Source organism: Lagopus muta, chromosome 13, assembly GCF_023343835.1.
Source record: "Lagopus muta isolate bLagMut1 chromosome 13, bLagMut1 primary, whole genome shotgun sequence".
Lineage (NCBI taxonomy): Eukaryota > Metazoa > Chordata > Aves > Galliformes > Phasianidae > Lagopus > Lagopus muta.
In genome coordinates this window covers 7,471,977-7,492,582 of record NC_064445.1, presented here as the reverse complement: position 1 = coordinate 7,492,582, position 20,606 = coordinate 7,471,977, and the positions used below count along the sequence as shown (strand labels likewise).

The following is a 20,606-nucleotide window of genomic DNA, read 5'->3' as shown; positions in this document are numbered from 1 at the left end:
TACTTTGTTCTCAGGAAGAAAAAAAAAAAAGAAATGAGGTCTAAGTTTTGCTTTCTTGTCTAGCTTGCTTAGGACAAGAAAAAAAAAAAGAAAGAAAAATAAAAAGTTTTCACTCAAATAAGGAATAAAGATGGCATATAATAGCATGGTTTGACCCACATACATTCAAGTCTGAATTTGGGAGTGCAAAGAGCTTCATTAATTTTCTGCTTTAAATAAATTAACACTTCCAAAGATTTTAAATGGAGTTCTACAAATGTATGATGGGAGCTATTTCAAAACAGATCTTGAACCATTGCTGCATAAAACTGTAATGATCATAAATGACAAATGACTGATAACATGACAAATGAGGACATATATGGGGCTCTGAATTTCTGTATGTCATGGTTGAACACTTCTCATCCTGATAAATCATCTCTTCATCAACTTTAATACTGTGAATATTTGAGAACAAGAAGTGAACCTGGCCTGAAATTTACCTTTTTGAAGAACAATGGGTTTTACAACATTCCTTCGTTACTTTTCTGGCTTGAAAGTTAAAATCAAGTCAAAGAAATTCACTGATAAGTACACAGAAAGTCAAAATAGACAGTAATAATCAAAATTTTACCCTTGGGAAGTGTAGTACCAAGACATCACCCAGTGCAAAGAGAAGTGTCTTCTTTGTACGTATATGGACAATTAACATATGGGCCTTGAATTTGTATTAAAGAAATTTTATTGATAGATACCACCTCAAAGGCTTTTTTAAATTACATACAGATATGCACACATATATATACACGTATGTATTTAGGAAGTAAGGTGTAATCTCCCTTTGATGTTCATTTTTATCTCCTCATAACACAAGTGTGTTTTTACCTAATCTGTGGTCACTGAAAAAATAAAAATAAAATTTCATTACTTCTTTGGAACGATAAGAAAATAGATGCTAGGAGTTAATACAAACTAATGCTGTTGGTATTCTGATCTGACTATTGACCCTGATCTAATCCTGATTTGTCTTGTATACTTACATTATACTCTCTTGAAATGAAAATACTGATATTGAACATGCAGAATGGAATACATCAAAACATTGTAATCCTCCTTTAAATTCCACTTTTGTTTACAACTCCACTTGCAAGACAGCTGAATGAAACCCAAATACGGATTTCCTTACCTCCTTGTCAATTGCTTATCCTTTGTGCCTGCCTCCATAGTCCACAAACAAATGTGATAGGGCTGTCACTGAATACAAAACATTAAGGAAAAAAAATGCTTTAAACTTCAGAAAAAAAAGTCTGTATAGAAATAAAGTCATTCAGATACCTATTAGAAGGACAGTTAGATGTAATGCACTCTTGATTTTCAAACAATAAAATAAATTCTAAAATTGGAAAATACAGGCAATTTAGTAATTTTTCAAAGTGAGAACAACTAAATTCTTAAAAAATGAAAATCTGTTTTCAGTAACTTGATAGATTTTAGTTTAGATATGTCAATAGCTTGCTGGTTTTTCTTGATATACTTTTATTTTCCTGTTTTCTTGGTTGTGCCTTATCTAATTCTTGTGGAAATCCCAATTTGTGTCACTGATTTACCTTTCAGTCTCTGTGATTGATCTCTCATTCAAATGCAACTCTTTCCTTTTTCATCACCTTGCCTCCAATTCACTGTAACAGAATGGAAATATGCAAAAAATGATACTCAGAAATCAAAATATTATATATTATATACATTTTTGAAGAATAATAACGAGGTAAACTGCAGTAGCAAGGTAAGCATACTACTTTTCTCGCTGTCTCGTTTATGTAAAAAAATATAAGACCTAAAAAGTAAATTAGGATCCTGCATCGACTGGCCTAACATATTCAGTGTTTGTGATTTTAGGAATTAACCCTCACTACTCATTCCCATTGTCTGATTATAAAACTGAGGAATCATCTTAATACCTGTGGAATAGCAAGAATTAAGAGTCCTAAACAGTTTAAATGTGAAATACTAAACATCATATTCGTTTTACTGTTCCCTTAAAAAGTTGATTTTTGGAAAATGTTCTCTAACATTCCACTGGAAAAATCTGCATAACGTTTCTATATTACTACAGATACATGAAGATGTAGATAAAGCAATCCGCAAATCTCAGTCATGCCTTTTTTGAAACTGAGGTTAGTTTCAAAATACTGCATTGATCTTAGAACTTCATAATCAAATGCATTGACTGGCATGGGAATGAAGCCAAACTGCTTTGAAAGCCTTTGCTTTATCTCCCCAAGGGCAGTAGAAGAAAGTGTACGAGGGGAAACAGTCTGACTTGATCTTTATTTCTAAGTAAAGTTCACAACAAAGATATTACATACAAAAGCCACTTGTACCTTGCTGTGTGCTGACAAAGAATTTACTTAAACTTATTAAAAATAAAAAAAGAAAGAAAAATAGAAGCAATAACTTTTATATATCTGTAGGAAACAGTAATGTGACAGCCAAGTCTGCATTTTTTTGAATTTTAGGTGTTTTCTGTCATATTGGTTCTACAGATAGTTGATGATTCGGTGGCATTACCATCTACTAGCAGCAGATTCTTACTGGAACAGTCACTAGACTTTATCCTGCTACTCAACTTCTCTTTCTTTAGAGTCTATCAGTCTTCATGACTGTAAACCCAATTTACCCTTAGAAAAACTGCACACAATTACTTCTGTAAGGTTTTAAGAAATGGAACAATGGATCACAGGAGTTCGCTTTCTGTTTAGACCTTTCTTGTAAAACACTACTATCAGTACATACAGAAGAAAAACATATGAAACATTTATGGAAATAAAAATGATTGTCATTTACTTTTAGCAAAAAATATTCAGAGCAAAATGCACTTTGTGGTGAGTACATACTTCAGTTCTGTTTGCATTAAGTGCTTCACCCCACAACTGACTGGGAGATTTCTCACATGCACTTCTTTGGGTATCAGTCATGATGGTGCTTTGGTGAATTTGATATTCTTTAAAGACTGTAATTAAAATTAAACATTTTCAGAAAAGAAGAAAAGACAGACTTGATCTCTCTAAAAAACAAACAAAAAAAACCAAATCAGCAATGGTCACAAAAATAATACAACTATTCTTAATCCCCCCCCCCCCAATTTTTTTTTTTCCCAAGGACTGTCTTCTTGATTAACAAATCAGATTTAACACTTGCATATTAACACATTATAGCTGCTAATATATTCAGACAATGACAGTGGTAATAACAATGAGTTCACTGGTGTTGCAACACGTGCAGTCCCAAGAACTTTTTGCCCTGTAATGATACTTACAAATTGAAGTGCTGACTGTTAGGGTCTTACTGCAAAAAAGCTGTAATTTTGTAACATTAAAATCTTAAGGATGACAATCATAAGCCTGAGTATTTCGTATGATAGAAGTACTCTCCTCAATTTATTAAAAATGGTATCTCCAGCTGTGGGCTTGCCTTTCTAATCCACTGTTACGGTACCACCTGAAGCAACAAAAGATGGTGTAGCAGATTTCAAACTGCATGTTCCTCAAATAAAACACGCTGTAATTACCAGCCTAATGTCTTCCAATCACCTTTCCTTTATCTCTGTCCTACTGACTTTCTGTAATCAAAACATTTTTTTTTAATAGTCTAAGAGAAGAGAATCATCTTTGAAATGTTCATTTCATCTACTTTTTTTTTTTTTCCTTTTAGAGGAAGATGTCTTTTCTAATTGTCCTAGACTAACTTACCTTTCCTACAACATGTGCATGATCTGATCAGAAACAGAGAAATAACATGCAGTACTTCTTTGCAAGAGAACATACAGTCCTGGATTTGTAAAATGAATATCATTCAAGTATTCAAAAATGGAAGAATTAAACCTGTTCTCTGATGGCTGGATCTTTGATACAAATCTACCAGCTGGCCAAACCAGATACCAAGCACATCTGCCATCTATGGAAATCACAAAACTGTTTAATTGCAAAAAGTGAAAGGGAAAAGGAAATTCATACAAAGAAAAAACTTTAAAAAAAAACAAACAACCCATAGCATGAAAGTAAACATCACTTCTGATAAAACAATCTATATATTTTCAGTTTTTCTATCATCATGCTTACTTCAATGAGCTTATCACTGTGCATGAGAAGAACTGTTTCTTTCTACTTACAAAAGATCACCTTGTAATCTTTTTACTGATTCAATGTCTCATTGTTTTTAACTCTCAGAAACAACAGTTACTTAAAAAAAAAGTACTAAATACTCTACAATTTTGATTCAAATGCCAGTTAAAGAACCAGAAAGTAGAAGCCCCCGCAACTACAACATGGCTAGTTTTGAATAGAAAATGTATAAGAACTGTGTAAGTTCATTACATATATGAGACAAGTGGTATGTTAGTGAGAAATAAGAAAAAAATGCTTAATGAATATGACAAGCAAGGTTTCTTTCTTCAAGAGTGAAAAAACAGATAAATTATAAAATTAAAATAATCTTGCTCACTAAGATGTGAGGCATTAGCCAGAAATGACATGTAGTAATGTAGCACGCAATGGAACTGAAGGCTACAAGAGCGTACAGCCTGCTGTGTGGAGACACTGTATTTCCAGATTATTCTGGTCCACTGTACAAGCAAATCCTTAATAGTATTCTAATGGCTCTGACAAGTAGATCTTCTGATGTTCTATGCTCTGGTAGAGTTCAGATGACAGACTGTTGCTTCACGCGGATATTTTTATATCACTCTGACTGACTTTGAGCTTCTAACAGCATCAAATTAAAAACAAAAAATAAAATAAAAAGGATATCAAGGATGAGATGGACAGACAGTAAAATCAGAAAGCTTTGTTTCTCATGATGTCCCATCCTTGGTGTCAGCACATAGGACCGCTGCTCACTATATTCCTGTTGCATGATCAGTAAAGATGCACTTCAACTGATAGATAGGCACTGCTTCCCAAGACATTTTAGTGAAGAAAAACTCTCACAAGCTCAAAGCGTATACAAAGGAACATCAAATACATCTGAACAGTGAGAGCTAGCATTCTAAATAAACTACATATGCTCTATAAACAAAATATTTTTTATAGAAAGAAAATAAGCAAACAGTCTTCAGTTTACAGGTTTAATTAAAACAGCCAGAGCATTTCACAGTATGAATTAGAAAATCATGGAAATAAATTAAGGACACAAACTGTGCTGGTTTCTCATCTAAACTGCTCTTCCACTGCACATATTTGTGTTTTATAATCCCGACTGTCTTTTTTTTTTGTTTTGTTGTTGTTTTGCACTTATCACAGAACAGAGTAACAACTGACTGTCCCTACATTCAAACAAACAATCATCTCGTCAATTAGTTCACATAATTCTCATAAAGCCTACATAAAACATCATATCAAGAGTAGAGTAGGGTTTATATTGTATTCTATTTCACATGGGGGTATTTAATCTATATGCAGAGAATGAACTATTGTGAAGGCAGGCTGCCCAGAGAGGTGTCCCCATCCTTTTCAAGAAAAGGGTAGATGACGCACTGAGGGACACGGCCCAGAGCCGTCATGGGCACGGGCTGGTGGTTGGACCAGATGATCTTAGTGTTCTTTCCAACCTTAATGGTTCCATGATTCTCTGATTGGTGAGTTACAAATGTGAGGTGCTTCTTATGTTCATACTTTAGTGTCTACAAAACTAATTCAAACAGGCTAATTCAGCCTACCTAGGGTCAAAACATTCTGTGATATTTCCTCTCTATTTATCCTTTCCTCTCTAAGGTGGAAGAACAACTTCAGAAAGTTTGACACCTGAAAATAAGAAGGCCGAATGCAACATTATTTTGCATCCTCACCCTTGGGCACAGGGAGCCAGTGAGGATACAGCACTGCCCAGCATCAGATCTACTGTGGCTTTTCTGGTCAACAGCAGCAGCTTTAGAGCCTGTAATACAGTGTGTGTGTCACACATTAATGAACACTCAAAGGAGCTGCATGCCAGTGATGGTGTTACAGTACTATGGAGTTTCATTATTTACTCTTGTATTTACTCCCTTTTAAGCCAAAACCCTTTAGGTATCTACACTTTCTAAATTTAAAATACAGAAGTTGAAAAGCACATTAAAAAATACAATGGGTACAAATGCATACAGGAGATAGCAAGTTGACTTTAAATTGCTTGCAGTAAGTTTCCAAACTTCAGTACTGGAATAAATTTACCATGTAAATATGATAATGAGTAAATTCTAACATAGTCACTCAAACATCTACAGAATTTTTTGCGTCTTGCTTAATTAGTTACAGTTTTGTGTACTGCCATTTTTCATTAACTTTGTAATTCCTGGGCATGCATAGGTGGGTGCCTCACCAAATATTATTTAATTAACACACAGTATTCACATAATATATGCTAATTTTTATTTGCTAGGATGTTAATTATAAAGCTTTGATAATCTGTTTTGATAAATGTAATTCAGTGGAAAATGTGTGTTCCCAGAACAGAATCACATTAAATTAGGTGAGGTGGGTTAGGTTTTTTGTTAGACTATTATCTACCACATTATTGAGATAAATCATTTCCTTGTGGTACAGATAAGCCAGCTTTGGAGTAAGCATCAGGTTACTCCATATTTTTAACAAGTCCCTCAATTTTAAAATCTTTGCTATAGACCATTTGCATAAAAAATGGTGGCAGCTATCTCTAAAAGGGACCAAGGACCTTTCAAATTCTTCTTTTTGAGAAATATAAGTTTCCCACCTCTTTTCTTTGTCAGCATTTCCAATTTCCCTCCCTCCCTCTAGCTTGTAAGTACATGTAATGTTTGGTTTTTATTTTCTTTTTTCTGGGCATCTCAAAAACAAGAGCATTATTCTAAAATGTTCATGACAATAACTTTTTTTTTTGTTGTTGTTGTTAAGAAAATAAAAATAAATTTGAATTCAAAGGAATCCAATGCACTGTGAATTGTTAAATTCATCTTAGATATAAAATTATATGGGCATGTGGAGAACTGATTGTCACTAGATACAGATGTGAGTCAATACCTATACTTAGCACAGTTAATCTGTACTGAAAAATGCAGCTTACATATTCAGTTTCCTTTAGCTTAATTTCTGAACTTCTAAAGACTTCAAAGACTACACAGAAGCAAGATAAAGAGCTTATCTGCATAATTCTTATGCTAATTCATAGAAGGTGTCTTGACTAAAAGTACGCAGTACTTTTACAGTACACGTACACAGTAAGGGTTCACTCTTACTAAATCTTTTCCTCTAAAAGCTAAAATATTACACACTCCTTAGGTTGTAATTCATCTTACTTTGTCTCTTTAAGTGTTTGTGGTGCTGGTGGCAAGCGTGAGCCTGGCTGCAGGCTGGCTGCTCACTTCTAGGGGATGACTGCAGGTGTTGCCCACAGAGCTGTACCACAGTGCACGTATGCAAACTGAGCATGAATCACAAATGTTCACATGCTTTTAAAATTTAGGAAAAAAAAACCCAACCCTTTGTGTCCTGATTTTTGAAATTGTGGAAGAGAAATCAGTGTGTGAAATGCTTTTAACTGCTGCTCGTTATAAAGTTGTACTCAGTCAAAAAACTGGAAGCAGTAATTTTCTCACCAAGTTTTCCCTTCCCCAGTCCTACACTCTCATATGCTATACATCAGTCGTTTCACTCTCAGGATAAAAGCAATTTGCAGTCCCAACTTTACCCATCTCTGACAATACAATTTTCACATAATGTTTATAACTTCATAAACCTTTTATTTCATGGAGCTTAAAGACAAACAAATGATCTGCACAGAAGAGGCACAGTTTTCTGGTAGAATTTGGGTAGGTTTTTAATGTTATGCTTTTATTACCTATTTGAAAATATTTATTACTTGTTCATATTATTATTGTGCTGTCAAATGCACAAGCCATTAAAAAAAATTAGCTTGCAGTTGAATAAAAGGTCTAAAAGCATATTCTGCTAATGGAATGAGAGATCAAGATTTGTATTTTATAAAATTAATGTTTATCACTTAATGATACCACGACAAGAAAAGTACAAAAACTACAATGGTTCAGTTGCTCTCTCCACTTGAATAGCTTATGACACATGAATGTGTTTCATATAGGATTTAGCTGCTGTCTTGACATGAGGACATATTCAAACACAACTGGTTTCAAACACAGTGAGAAAGAAGTGACTTCTAGCTCCAAGACTCTAAGGAGAACAATCTTCTTTGCTGAGGAGCCTACTGCAAACACAAGTACTGTATACCTAAGAAATACGGAAGTTTGACATCACGCAATATTAAAATCTGTATTTTCTCATGCACGTAAAATATCTGTGTAAGCATATACATCTGAGTTTCTTTCAAATGCCATAATTAAAGATTAGCTACTCCTTATAAACTATCAGCATAATGATTGCATGACAGAACTCTGCAAACATACTCAGCCTATGAAATTGACAGAGCTCCAGGTAATTCTGCTGCCCTCACACACATCACACTAGCAGAAGATTCTTAATAAAACCCATAAGAAAATACCACTACCATTTAAAATGCTTTTGACCAAATTGCATGTTACAGCCTTTACAAATTGCAGGTGTTTTGTTTTTTCTATAAGTGTTTCCACCTTGTGCTTTCTAACTTTGTAGACTGTGTGCTGGCTAATGCTAATCATGGCTGTGCACACATTTTCATTACTAGATAACTGAATGTTTGCAATAGTAGTTCAGCAAAATATAAAATAACATTGTTGCCCACAAAGCAATTCTCTGAGACTATCTTCACAGGCATTTTATATAAAAACGAAATAACTCTGTTTACTTACTTGATGAAAATCATAGAGTTCTGATTCACATCCACAAGTGAAGCAGGCTTTTCATTTTTAAAAAAGGAAGGCACACAATATGAAAGAAATATAATTCTCTTAGAAGTATAAAAAAAAAAATCTGAAGAGTCATTGCTTTCTGCATAGTACTTTATTGTTCCTGGAATTACACTGATTTATGTCTGTAGTATATAACTGATTCAGACAGCATCATTAGGCTAACCACTATGCCACCGTTTATCATATGATGTACAGCTAATTATTTCCTTTGCTTTCATGAAACACTTCCTACTTTTTCCACTTTCTTTTACCTCCCTAAATATACATAGTCAGATTCTCTAGTATTCAGTTTGAAGCAGTGTGCCAAAATCAGAAATTGTTTGAACGGGGTAACAGTTGATAGGCTGCTTAGTAGATCTTAGAGAGAAATCACTGAATGAAATGTAGATGAAGATTCTGCCTAAGAATGTATGGATCAACAGGAATTAAGCTTCTACTGTTTATTTTACCTCTACTACTTCTGATCCTACTAAATATGCTATGTGTAAACTGGATGCTGCAGGGTAAGAAATTCTACTTCTATTGGCAGCCCTATAGACTGAATCACTAATGGCAAACACTCCTACAAACAGAAATAATTAATCTTAGAACACTAAAACTTTTATTATAGTTCTACCAAGGCTGTCTTAAACCTAACATGATAGGTGCTTCTATTTGTTATCCTCTTAATCATTTCCTAGATGTTATTTTTACATGAGTCACAACTTGTTTTTAAGCTTGATTTCCCCTTTACCTGTTTTATTTTAGTCCATGTTTTGGCCTTGAATTCTTCACATCTTTTTCCAGAGCATCTAGATGTAATTGTTCCTTTTATTGAGCACTGTGTTTTGATATATGTCTCCTTTAAGAAAATCAATAATAAATTTTAATCTTGGAGATATATTGGTAGAACTACAGCTGCTGTCTTCTGAGTATATTAATGTGACTTTTACTAGGAAGAAAACACCTTGTTCTCTTAGAAACATTTCTAATTTTTCTCTGTGCTCAGTACACTCAAATGTAATGCTATTTTTCTGCCTGTGGAAAGGGAGGTGACCGGAACAGCAGAAAACAGAGAGAACGAATTGAAAGAACTGCCTTTTGTTAAAAAAACAAACAAACAAACAAACAACACTTTTACTTCAAACTCAATATAAAGCAGCAATCTTAGTAGTTTGATAACGTGTTCAGATATGGGATTAAAAATATTCAGATTCCAATCTAGAATCTCAATATGGACCAGCTCAAATCTGACACTGGCAACAAAAAGTTTTCAAAATGTTTGTCAATTCTGTCCAATGGATGTTCCAGGATTGAATGCAGTCACAAATATTAAGTTCAGTCCAGTGATTTGCCATGTTATTTTACTGCACAGACATTATAATTCACAGTTAAATTACATTTTTTTATTTGGAAGTTTGTTTGGTTTTTTTTTAGATTGCTGACATATAATCAACTACAACTGATTAATTTGGTTCTAACAGCTTATCCTGTAGCATTAACACTGCATTTTTTAATTGTTTTTGTAGTGAGGTGGTGTCCTCATACAGCTCATTTGCAAATCAAATGGAGTTTTGCCAGATTCTGGTCTTTTTTTCTGCCACTGTACACTGTATATCTTAAAAAGCTTACTCTGACACACAGTCCCAAAGGGAATTTGCAGAAAGAACATCCTAGCAGATGCTTATATAAAGCCTACATAAATAGGAATTAGTAACAGAGTGATCTATCCAGCAACTAACATTCTGAGCAATAGCTATAAAAATACTCAAAACATGCCCTTAGCCCTCAATTCTTAACGTGCATGTTTGTATTTTTAAAGTTTACGCTATCTTTGCCAAATTTCAGACATCACTGATGCTATTTTGGACACAGTCTATTTTTCTGATCTGCCACTTGAATTAACAGGATAACTGTTCAAACCAAAGAAACATCTCAGTTTGCAAGTCTTTTTCAAAGACTTAGTGTCTTTGAAAGAGCTTTGTGGAAACCCTTCAATTATGTTGCAGTATTAGACACAGCAACTTATTAAGTTATTCTGAACTTACAACTTTCTTCTCTAATTTCATTGACCTCAGCGCTGCTAATGATCTATATGGCTCATGGTCACAACAGAGGAAAACAAAATACATGCTAAACAAATACAGATTTCTTTCTGAAGTTGTATTTCCTTACAGGAATTACAGTATTGACCAGACTGATGGAACCATTCTCCTTTTGGTAAGTGCTGAAACAGGAGTTAAATTCACATAAATGAGGGTGTGATTAGGCCTGATAAATTCTTTCTGATGCCTTGGAAGTTGATTTGATGGTATCATCCAATTTCCAATGAACAATGTCTACAATGCACAATTTCTAGGCGATAGCTATCAACTGTGTTTAGCACTCTCAGCCAAAGTCAACTGAACAGGGAATAATCATGGCACTAAAGTAGCCTCTTATCTCCAAAGTCAAGCTAATAACAATAGACCAGAAAGGAAAGCAAGGAAGTACTCATTTTAGAGCCAAAGATAAACACAGTTCTTTTTTTTTTGTTCTTTTTTTTTTTTCTTTTTTTCTGCTAATAGAAACAAACTACAAATATCTTAACCAATTAAATAATGGAATCTCTTCTGTTGCTTTGATAATTTACCTTTTCTAAATTTTAAATTAGTCTTCCTTTATTTTTTTATTATTATTTTTTTTAATGAAAGGATAAACATTTTGATGCAACCGCTTATTGAATTTAACTTCCAGATCTAAAATGATTAATCTCAATATATGTTCTATTCGGACCAATTCACTGAAATTTGTTGAAAAATCACTGCCTTCAATTTTATCTTACAGATGTTTAATATTCAATTTCTTTCTCCTGCACCAGCTGGTTGATTTGGAAAAGCCTGTAGAGCTGTCAACTCTCCTGTGTTTTATTTGAACGCAGAACAATTCACTCCTGAGTCTTTCAACCAAATATGCCAAGCAGCATACAAAAGCCAAATGAAACTCATGTTTCTAATAGTTATCACTGTATCCGGGGACAGTGAGAGACAACACTAGAAAAGCATTCATGAGCAACAGAGAGAATAAAACATATTGCTACTGATGGTAGAATAGACAAAGAGATAATTGTAACATGGAATGTACGTCCATTGTGCATGATTTGTACTTTAAATCTCAAAATCTGAAGAAAACAAAGCAAAGGTTATCACTCCACCACCATTGCTCTTATTGTTGTAATTGTATATATTTTATTTCCTCTATCTACCCTTTTGAATACCTTCATGACAATTTGACAGATGCACTTGGAACATATTTAATGAAAAAGAAATACATGCAAATTCATAGATGTGTAGCCAAATAGTATTTCAATGACGCAAAACTGGAAGAACTGACCTCCAAAGGAAGATGAAGCTTTCAGGGGCCCTTGCAGCAGTACTCCACCCATGATCTCTGTCACCAGATACTGGCTTGTCCACAAAGTATCACTGCTGCAAGATAAAAGCAAGAAAAATCTCTGCATTTGTGCAAAAGCCACGTTTGTGGAAGAAGAACGGAAACGGAAAAGGAAAGAGGAAAAAGGGAAAGGGAAAGGAAAAAGGGAAAAGGTTAGCTGCATTGACAAGCAGGGAAGCAAATTCTGCTTTCCTTTAGTACATTGTGGTGACATGATACTAACCCTCATAGGTAGGAGATCTTAATCAAGATCTTAATCAAGGTCTTAATCAAAGCAAGACTGGGCTAAAGACCTGGAGAAGAAAGTCAGTACAGGTAACTCATGTCTCTTGGTAGCAGTTTTCTTGCAATGTTTTGACTAGTGTTCACCACCAAAACCTCTCTTTTTAGTTACATATTCTGCAGTCAATTTATTTGTACAATAACTGAAAATGAAGAAATTGCATGGACACCACAGGAAAATGAAGACACAAAGGCAAACAAAGAATTATCTACCTGAGGGAAGGAGAAGTACTCTAAAGTTCAAAATGTGTTATGTTAATCACCTGATCAATATCAGTAATCTCACTGCAGAAAAGTACATGGGATTTGGTTTTTAAACAGGTGCAAGCATTTTGGGGAAGTTCATCTCTCCCATTTTTTTTTTTTTTTTTTGTGAAAGATGAATTCATCCTTCCCCTACACACCAGTAAGTACCAAAAGGATAGTGAGACTTTCTACATGCAAAAAAAGAATTTCCCATAGGCAGAAATATGAGGAAAGCCAAACTTTTTATTATACCACTCATTTCAGAATTGCATACTGAAGTAAAACCATAGCAAAAAATGCATATGAGTTTGTGGTAACACACTATTTGTACAGCAGCCCTCAGGCACAGCTATAACTCATGTAGATTCCTAAGGACCTTTAATTTAAATTCTGTGTTTTTCTAAGAGTGCTCTGTTGAGACAACAAAATGACTGTAAGTTCTCACTTTCGTTTCTATGTACCCTCAGCTGTTATTATGCTGCATTTAGAAACACCCAGATAGAACAATTACAGTACTTTCTTGCTATATTACTCTGAAATTAAATTTGAAAATGATGTTTCTTTAAAATTACAGAAATACACAAATATATCTTAATTTTTTTTTTCCCCCCCAAGTTACACCTAATAAACATTGGCAGCATAAAACCAACTGCTTTGAGCAATTAAGGGACTTAGATACAAGGGTTAAATTTTCTTCTTAAATAAAACTTGAATATCTCTTTTTAAAGACATAACCATATTTTTCATATTGTCTTAATGTACAAATAAACTGCATTTTCTGCAGTTGCAATCATGGTACTGAACATCAGTGAAGTTAGTTTAATACTGCCCATGATCTGTATCTAAGAATAATGTTGTAGAAGATGTTACAAACACACATATACTTACGGTAAAATGTAAAATGCAATTGCTGTCATTGCCCAGTATGTTTGCTAATAAAAGCAGTTTGATTCCTGGATGTTCAAAATCAATTTATCTTTTGGATTTGGAGTTCTGCCTGATCAATTTTTAAAAATGGTCTAAAAGTTTAAAACATGTTTTTGGTATAATTTTAGAGGACAATGCTAAACATACCAATAAAACTATCTTTGTTAAGGGAACTGTCAGTCCATTTTTTCCTTACTAAGCTATGGACTACACAACATTCCATTTTAAGATTAACTGCTATGTCCATTTCATTTGATACTAAGGGAAAAATAAGCATTTTATGATTAGGCAGTAATTGAGACAAACAAGTAGAAGTGTTGAAAGACATCAGCTCACCCAGGGACCAAGAATTCATTTTGTGTTTCATCTTATGCCTGGAACAGGCACCACTGCCTCTTGCTCCTACCACTTCAGGGACCAGAGAGCAGCGTTCTGAGTGGCTGCTTTAGGGATTTATGTTCCTCCAGGGTAATAGTGTTGATTATTTAATCACCTTGTATGCGCCACTTAGGCAGGGAGAAATGTAGCCATGTGCATCAGGCGTCATGAAGATCGATTGCACCGTCTGTTTCCTTCTCTCTGCAACAACCTGCTCTGACACTCAAGCGGCTGGAGCCAGTTTTTAGAACAGGTATGACATGTAATCAAACCAGCAGCCAAAGCAGGAAAAAAAAAGACTAGAAATTTCTCCTAACATCCAACCCAAATCTCCCCCCTAGTGCAACTTGAGGCCATTCCTTCTAGTCCTATCACTAGTTACACAGGAGAAGAGGCTGATCCCCACATCACCACAAACTCCCTTCAGGTAGTTGCAAAAGAGTGATAAACTCACCCTTCAGCCTCCTCTTCTCCAGACCAAACAGTCCCAGTTCTCTCAGCTGCTCCTCATAAGGTCTCTTCTTCAGGAACAGATGGTAGTGAGGGCACAACTGCATCCAGTCCCAAGTTTGCACCCTACCTGCGGCAACGCATACCAAAGCATGATGAAATATCATTATCTTCAAGTGGTATGTTAGTCTAAAGTTGGGGCTTCAGGTGGAATAAAACCACTGTAAGGTTCGGATCAACTCAGGAAAGTCCAAGTATTAGTTATCTTTGAAAGTGCAGTCACTGCTGCAGCACTCAGACAGAAGTGTACTCTCTCCCCCCTCTCTTCTCTAGGAACAGTTAGAACACCATTAATAAACAGAAAAGACAAAATAATTGAAGCTGTTCTTACAATAAACTATTATTAGTCATGGGTGCACTGTCTGTGTGCACTAAAAAAATCTTTACAGTATCTGTTCTATCATGTTCCAATATGAAACATCTTGTGAAAATTTTCAAAGAATCATAGAATAGCTTGGGGTTGAAAAGAATCACAATGATCATCCAGTTTCAACCCCCCTGCTATGTGCAGGGTCACCAACCACCAGACCAGGCTGCTCAGAGCCACTTCCAGCCTGGCCTTGAATGCATCCAGGGAGGCATTTTAAACCATCTACATAAAAGCTGTTCATAAAAATTCTCTTGCAAAGACTTACGCCATTCTGAAGGCAAAATGCTTTTAAAAAAATCACCAGTTTTCTTCTTTTGTAGTAGATTCCATTGCTCCAAGTGAGATTATTTGCAGATTAGTTTGACTGGAACTTGCAAGAATGTACACTTAGCAGGATGCTTCAAAGCCATGAGCAGTATCCCAAGATTTCTCGCACAATTTACATGGGTAAATTCTCTGTAAGAAAAATGTTGCTGTTCTCACTTCCCATCAAAGACAAGCACTGCTCAAGATCAGATACTCACATATTATGTAATACTGTAACAACACTCAGGATCCTTTTTTTTTTTTTTCTTTTCAGCGTAACTTTTTTAAGAGGCTTCCTTTTCATTTCATAGGATGGCATTCTAAGATAGGACCTAGTCAGAAAACTAACTACTGCTCTGATGTTCTTACACTGAACAAATAGCTTTTACATCTGGTACATCAAGTGACATGATTCACATCATTGTCCAAGGGATTAGTAGATGAGTGTAGTTTCTAGTGGCATTATCAAAGCAAGAATAAGCTTTTATCAATTTAACAAAGGCTCAGCAGCAGATGCTATAGTTTGGTCATAAGCAGCATTAACAGAAACTGGAGCATGGGCAAGATACAGCAGTCCTAGTGAGCACTTTGTCCTCTCTACTAGCCATCCAGAACCTAAAGTGGGATTGCCAGCTGACCCTCCAGCCTTCTGCATCATTTTGCTAACGCAAAACCATCACTAAATGTGCTGCCACACTTTCCTTTTAAGCTGTATCTGTTGTGATTACATACATAAGAGGACATTGGGACAGTGATGATCAGCATCACTGACTTTTCATCTTTAGGATAACTAATCCCATGCCTCCAAGACATTTCTATTGTCACAGATGACAAGAAGACATCACAGAAGACTTAATGAATCTTATCTTAAATGAAATACTGAAAACTGCTGCAAAGAGAAATCCTTCTTTTCATATCAAGTGAGCCATCACTGTTCTCCTGAACTGGACTTGCTGCTTTGAAAGACGGTTTTCCTGAGATACACACAAAGGTTGCTGATCTGAACTATGAACTAATACTAGTGTCATGCTAACAAATATCCTTTATGTTGGCATTTTTCTGAAGTATCTGGAATACCAAAGTTTAGAGAAGCAAACTTCTGTCAGATAAAAATTTTTTCCCATCCTGGTACTATGATAACTCTCCTTCACTATAGTAGCTGAGTGCGTGGTCAGTGGGGTTATTACTGCCTGGACATCATAACTTCCAGTCTCAAATGACACTAAGGAAAGGGTTTGTTCTGCTTATCTATTTACAAAGGACTTTACACATACTTTGATATAAAGCTTTTGAAGTCAATGAAACTAACTCAGTGAAAAATCCCTTTGTTGAGTTTGGCTGTGCAATACTGGAAAATTCAGAAGAAAATTGAATATGCAGATATTTTTACGAGTAAAAGGGGAAAATGTTCTCATAAAACAGAGAAGAACAAACTAGCTCCTATTTTATGTATAAGGACATCAACATTTTTTAAAGCAACAGAAAAGATTAACAGAAGGGGAACCACGGAAATTTGTAAAATGTAAAGTAACAAGAAGCTAAACTCAGAGAAAATATACATCTGCTTTTCCTGTAATCCATAAGATTAAGAAACTATAGTCATAGGAACCTTTCTTCTTGATTCATTACAATAAAACAGAATTTTAGTTAAATCTCTTTTGAGATTGCCAGCCTTATTCACTTATACTGAGAACTCCTCTAATTTTTACTGTCCTATAAGACAATGATATCATATTTCTTTTTGTCTCAAAAATTATGTACACATAATAATTTTTATTCCATTGTGGAATACAGCATATCAATATTTTACATACTGGTATTTTATAGCAAACAACTGATTTACACAATGTACAATCAGCATGAAGATGGGAACTTTTTACACAATAGGCATGGATTCACCTGAAGGCAAAGCTGTGCTCTGTTTGAATTCATAGAGGTGGGCTGGGAACAGATTTGAAATTCAGCTGTAAGTGGGTGCGCAAACCGAAGATGCAAAGTGAAAACCTTCACGTTTATTTACCAACCATCTACACCACATAGTGCAAATATTACATAAACACTTCTAGTTGTTGCAGAAATTAAAGCTCAGTTCTGCTAGTTGCATTTCCTTCTTGAATGAGTTGTCCTAATCATATCAACAAACCCAGGTAAAAATGAAAATTTACTGTTAGTGGTAGTTTTGCAAACTGGCCCTGGTTTAAAATGAGTCAGAAAGTGATCGCACATAGAGTAAAACCACCAAGACTCACATAGCATTTGAGAGCACAGAGCAGAAAGCAGTAAACAGGTGAGGGTAGGAAATGTTATTTAAGCCCAACCAGCAGCTGGAATAGTTCATCTGATTGTTCACAGTATTACCTACTATGGATACACCTGGACAAATCTCACTGACAAATCACATATATATAGACCATTCCATCTTGATATAATACTCAGTGCTAATTACATTATTATCCATTATTTAAGGCAATAGAATGTGAATAACAATATAAGGTAATTAACCAATCAAAAGAGAAACCTACTTTTGCATCATAATCGTATTAATTCTGCCTAAAAATGTTATGTCCCATTATCAATCAGTTTTCTTTAAAAATAACATTACTGCTAACATGCTTACCACATGAAGTGAACTTGCCGTTCTTAGCAGTTCTCCGGTGTATAAATTCTGGTCTTAAATTAACTCATAATAATTCACAGTAATTTCCTGCTTTAAATCAAAAGTTGACCCTTAGACGGTTTGAAAACCACATGGATGATTCTAGGATTCTATGATTAATGGAAAGATTTCCCATGATAAGATCAACATTTCTCTAGACATATAGACAAAATTATTTCTTAAGTAGACAATCATAGAATCATTTGAGTTTGAAAGGATTTTTAAAGGTCATCTAGTCCAATTTCCCTGCAATGAACAGGGACATCTATAGCTTGATCAGGTTGCTCAGAGCCCCATCCAGACTGACCTTGAATGTCTCCAGGGATGGGGCATCCACCACATCTCTGGGCAATCCGTTCCAGTGATTAACTACTCTTACCGTAAAATAAAAAACTCACATTTTCCTTATACCCAATCTAAATCTCCCCTCTTAATTTGCAAGCATTTCTCCTTGTCTTACCACAACAGTCCATGCTAAGGAGTCTGTCCTCTTCCTTCTTACAGCTCCATTGAGATACTGGAAGGCTGCTCGCCTTCTTTCAGAGCCCCTGGAGCCTTCTCTCAGAGCCCCAGCTCTCAGCCTGTCCTCACAAGGGAGGTGTTTGATCCTTTGGATCATTTCTATTCTGGGGCCCTCGGGATGCTTTCCAACAAGTTTACATCTCTCCTCTATCAAGGACTCCACATCTGGATGCAGTACTCCAGATGAGGTCTCACCAGCACAGAGTAGAGGGACAGGATCACCTCCGTCAACCTGCTGGCCCATGCTTCATACAGTTGGCAAAGGTGATTGGCTATGTTGATTTCTGAGAACTAAGTAACCCTTAGTTACACGAAAAGCAAAATTCTTACTCCTACCTCACATAATGTTATCCCCACTTTCCCTCCATCCCCAGACTGAATTTCAAGGAACAGTTTTGTATATCTTAACTGATAAGTTGCCTGCCATTTTAACAAGAGTTCTCTTATGAAATTTTGGATGGTCATTAAAATTCCTAAAATGTGCAAAACTGGGAGTTGCTCTGGGACATGATAGATCTTGCATGCTCACACTAGGGCCCAACCTTAGAATCAGGAACAGTTCCTATCATTGAATAACATCAAACATCTTTATTTAAGCATTCACCATTACTCGTTGCTGCTTTCTATTTCCTTCAAAATCCAAACCTCTTAAAAGAAACAAATCTAAAAGCCTCCATATGCCGCCCCCAAACACATTTTCGGTTTGTTTATGTTTGTGTTTCTTGAATTAAAAGCACAGAAAGTAAAGGAACTTCACACGCAAAACATACATTCAGATATCATGACGAGTCCAACTAAAAAAGTGTCTGGAATACTGAGTTACTACTGCATGTATCCTCACAGCCCCCTGTTGTGGCAAAGCTCTGAAGGAGTCTCCAGACAGTGGGTAATTTTATAGACCATATGATCTGCAACATTTACCATGCATAATAGAAATAGATAAGGCAAAGCAAACAGCTTGAATTTTGTATTTCCCTGCTTTTTATTTAGTCTAGGTTGTTAACATCATGTGATGTATTTGGAAGTCTCTGTGTTTATTGTATACGAATCTGTGCATGTGTGTGTTTATAGGTATAAATGAAGTTTTAATTTCACATTATTTATCGTGTATCATAGAAGAATACCTTCTGAGCAATTAACTTGTGATTTCTAGAACTGCTAAGGAAAATATTTGCTCATTTTAGTCAGAGTTGGAGAAAACAAATTATACTTGTCTTGAGCTGTTATGTTCTGTTGTCCCTAGTGTATGCTGCTTTTTCATGGAAGTCTTGATTTTTAATAACAACAAACGTCAACATCTATAATCAGTGCACTTGGCCATTGTTTACAACTTTAAAAATACACTGCTATAAAGTGTTAAGCAAACAGAAACAAATGGGAAATGCATTTGCTAACAAGAAGCGCACTTCTTATTGATCAGGGCATACAAGAGTAGGAGAATAATCACATGTAGATTTTAAAGGAGAAGAAAGCCTCTTCACTATAGACCAAGTGTAAAGGGATTCCTCTACAAATAAAAAAATAAAATGCAAGTCACAGGTAACTCTGCCAACATATGGCTTGCTTGCCTGGACCTATATTTGAATAATCTGAAAGGGAAAGAAAGTATGAGGACAATTCAGTATTTCAGCACTTATTTGGTACTTACCTTTAAAGTAATAAAGAATAGGGTCAAATTGTTTCTTTTTATATTTGTCATATTATCTCCAATAGCTCATCCCCTTAATTTTTCCACTTGTGTGGTTTACCAGTATGTATATCACTCAGTATAGCACTTGAAATCTGCCTCCAATTTTTACTGTTCCACATTTACCTACCATTTTCAAACAAACAAACAAAAAAAGCCCATTTTGTTTGGAGGGTCCAAATGTGGTGCTCCTCCTGTTCAACTTTAAGATGTTATAGGGAGGACAACAGTAGTCAGTGAGAGTATGTGCATGGTATGAAGGAAACAGTCATTCTGTGCCACCATGCTTCCCAGAATGGAAATGAAGGAAATATAAATTCATAAATTCCAAGGAGCACTTCTCTGGGTTTCATAGCCCCCAGCAAAAGCAGCCTGTAAAATTAGAGTACTTGTTCACTTCCATGTGCTTTGAATCAGGTTCTGAGAAAGCATATTTTCCATTTTTGGTTGCTTTTCGCCACTG

General features: G+C 35.3%; 1 long non-coding RNA gene across 13 annotated transcripts in view; it reads right to left on the bottom strand.

Moving 5' to 3' along the window:
• Positions 1 to 20,606, bottom strand: part of LOC125699723 (uncharacterized) — a 122,752-nt gene that overhangs the window by 36,901 nt on the left and 65,245 nt on the right. For 8 of the 13 annotated variants that reach the window (XR_007379670.1, XR_007379672.1, XR_007379673.1 and 5 more), the window contains 6 exons: positions 15,238 to 15,428; positions 14,547 to 14,672; positions 12,200 to 12,294; positions 2,874 to 9,689; positions 1,587 to 1,658; positions 1,166 to 1,233 (listed from right to left, as the gene is read on the bottom strand). This is a non-coding gene — a long non-coding RNA (uncharacterized LOC125699723). The remainder of the gene's footprint in view (positions 1 to 1,165; positions 1,234 to 1,586; positions 1,659 to 2,873; positions 9,690 to 12,199; positions 12,295 to 14,546; positions 14,673 to 15,237; positions 15,429 to 20,606) is intronic. The other 5 variants (XR_007379677.1, XR_007379671.1, XR_007379676.1 and 2 more) reach the window with 5 other exon arrangements.